General features: G+C 54.9%; 1 pseudogene; it reads right to left on the bottom strand.

The window, feature by feature from the left end:
• Nucleotides 1-211: 211 nt before the first annotated feature.
• LOC125526116 (small nucleolar RNA Z247) lies at nucleotides 212-352 on the bottom strand (annotated as a pseudogene).
• Between the last annotated feature and the right edge of the window lie 2,984 nt (nucleotides 353-3,336).

The raw sequence follows: 3,336 nt of genomic DNA, 5'->3' as shown, positions 1-3,336 counted from the left end.
TCATCAGCTCCTCCGTTGCCGTTGCCGCGACCTCCATTGCCGCGGCCGCCGCCTCCATTGCCACGGCCTCTATTGCCGCGTCCACCTCCTCTGTTGCCGCGACCACCATTGCCGCGACCACCTCCACCTCGGCCGAAACCACGGCCACGGGAGACGGCATTGGCCGAGGACTGGGAGGAGTGATTGCCACCTTTGAACATAGCAAGGCGTTTCTCAAAACCAATCAACTGAGAGTAGAGTTCTGCTACCTTGATCGGTTCGGTCCTCGCAGCACAGATGGAAGAGACAACGAGATGTAGTCATAGTCTAGTCCAGCGAGGATGTAGGAGACCATGTCATCATCGTCGAGAGGCTTTCCTGCAGAAGCCATCTCGTCGCCCAGAGCCTTCATGCGCCCGATGTAGTCGGCGATGGTCGCGGTGCCCTTTTTGGTGTTGGAGAGGGCGATCCGCGTGTTGACGATGTTGGCCTGCGTCTGGGAGAGAAACATCTCCCTGATGGCGGTCCATGCCGCCGCGGCCTTGGTGCAGTGGGCAACCTGGATCATCACAGGGGCTGAGATTGAGTTGAAGATGAAGCTCAGCACCTGAGAGTCTTGCGCCAGTGCGATGAGATGCTCCGGGTTGGGCACATCGGTTGGCTTGCCATCCTTGTCAGCAAGCTTGGGTTCTGGGAACGGATGATCAGGGTTGAGGTGGTTGATCAGCTGCGCTCCTCGGACGGTGGCTAGGGCTTGCGCGCGCCACACCAGGTAGTTGCCCCGGTGAAGCTTGTCAGCAATGGGGATGAGAGGGAAAGCGGCGGCGGCGGCGGTGCTGGAGCTAGCCATGTCTAGGGTTGGATGTTGGAGAGAAAGTAGGCTCTGAATACCATGAAAGAATAGGTTGAAGCGTATGCCTCTGGCAGGGACGCGCTGCGTGTTATATAGGCATCGACATATTACAGGATTTGGTGGTTCGGTAGGGCTGGATTGATCCTCAAGAAAAGCTATACAAGATAAGGATAAACCCTAACTACCTAACCACCTGATTACAATCAACTCACGCAACACCAAATCCTACCAGATGTATATACGGTTTATAACAGTACCGTATATACGTGTACAATACTTTCTAACAGTTTTTTTACTCGTTGGAACTGACAATCAATACGCGAGAAAAGAAAACAATTTGGATCGGAAAGGACAAACGAAAAAAAAAACGGCGACAACTACGTTCCTTTGGATCAGAAAGGAAAAATGAAAAAAAAGCGGCGACAGCGACGTCCGGTGGGAGCGGGATCGACAACGACGTTCGGATGACAGCGACAGCGACGTCTGAAACACATAAGCAAAACGCGCGCCGTTGGATACGGAACGGACGACATCCAAACAGTGCGGATCTGTTACAAACAACCAGTCGGCAGGAAAATAGCTTTCTCGTTTTTCAAATAGACTATCACATACGGATGTACAAAGATATATTTTAGAGTGTAGATTCACTTATTTTATTTCGTATGTAGTCATTTTTTGAAATCTTTAAAAAAACAAATATTTAGGAAGAGAGGAAATACTTACTAGAGGACTATCCATTGTATCTCACGAATTTAGAATACAAGTTTCAGATGCAAGTATTGAGCAACAAGGAGATCTAGGGAGGTGGGAAGGAGGTTCACACCCGACGGCGGCCGGTTTAGTTTTTTTTTTAAAAAAGAAGGGTGCACCCCCGACTTCTGCATCTGGACGATGCATACGACCACTTTATTAATTATTAAGCATAAAAGACCTTATAAAGTAATACATCAGTAAGCCTGAAGTCATCATCTAGGCAACATCTGTCACTACTCCTACCCCTTGATGCAGTGGTGCCGAATGTCCGAGCCTAATACCAAACAGACATCACACCAAATCCTAACATCTAATGCCGGATGCCCCATCCTAGCCACATACCGGGACTGGGTCACACGCCGGTCTGGCGCACTCATCGAGGCTGCCGTCGCCTTCTTCCACCGATCCATCTCCAGAGCAGGTACTGACGCACAGACCTTGCCAGGCCTGCCATCGACGCCACCAATGCGCCAGACAGCTCGACCACCCTGCGCTCGTTCATCCAGCCGCATCCGTCGTCGATATGCAGTTGCACCATACCGCCACCACTCGTCGTCAATGACGCGGTAGATACAACGCCGCATCACCTGGCAACCTCCACACCATCGCCATTGCTGGAGCTACTCGGAACCCACCATCCACAACATCTCTCCCCTGAACAGCAGTTCCTCCCAAGACGGCGCCTCCATGGAGGATATGACGCGCAGGACGCCGCCGCCGCCCAACCTAGACTGAATTTTGGACTTTCGTCCGGGAGGGGTTCGGGGGTGGATAGGGGGGACCTCGGCTTCGCCTCCAGGAAGGGTAATGGCGTCAAGTGACGTCGCCGATGCCGGGCCGAACACGCCGACCAAAGTTTCCTCCGGTCCCCATCCTATGCCACCAAACCTCCGTGTACTCTGGATCTGGCAAGCCATGATCCGAAACTCGCGAAGATGAAAGAGTCATGGGGCTCAACCCACTAGAAAGGAGGATCGAGAAGAACTCCTTGTATATCTCCAGACGCCGAATCCAACGATCCGACGTGGCCAGCGACGATCATCACCACCCCGCAGCGGCCGACGGAGTCCGAAGAAAAGATCCCGATGGATCCGATCTAGATCCGGCGGCACCCGCGACCACCGGTCAGGACAACACAGCCACCGCCTCACGACATGCAGGTCGCCACCGCCGCGCCGCGCACGGCGCCGATGGGAGACCCGCCCGCCGCGCTGCCGGACCTCACGTTCGCCCGACGTTCCTCTGGATCCCGCTGTCCCGCGTTAGCCAAGACGGAGAGGATGGGGAGAAGCCCCGCCGCCGCCTAGCCAGCCAGTCTTCGCCCGACGGCGCTATGGACGGCAGCGAGGAGAGGGAGAGAAGGAGACTCGAGGGGTGGCGGCTAGGGTTTTCCCCCCGGGTCGCCCGCGGGGGCGACGCGAGGGGCGAGGAGGAGACGCGAGGGGCTTGGGAGCGGACCGGTTCAGGTATCTATTCGTCGAATGAAGAGCAACATTTTTTTTTGAGGGATAAGGGCATTTTCAACATGGACCCTTAAATCACCCACAACCGTTCGGACCAGACGATCTAGACATGTTGTGCCAGCCAAAATGGTCCTGCATCGGTCCGGAGGACGGTGAGGACGCAATTTCTCCTGCAAACTGGAGATAAATGTGGAGGCTTTGCGGGCGTTCCAACGGCACCCACGTCCGCTTTTGACCACCCTGACCCACCCGAAACCCCCCTACCTCGCCCGCGCGAGTTCCCCCCTC

This window comes from Triticum urartu, chromosome 7A (genome assembly GCF_056163025.1).
Source record: "Triticum urartu cultivar PI428250 chromosome 7A, HENAU_Tu73, whole genome shotgun sequence".
Taxonomy (NCBI): Eukaryota; Viridiplantae; Streptophyta; class Magnoliopsida; order Poales; family Poaceae; genus Triticum; species Triticum urartu.
Note: the sequence above shows the minus strand (reverse complement) of the source record. Positions and strands in the feature narration are given on the sequence as shown.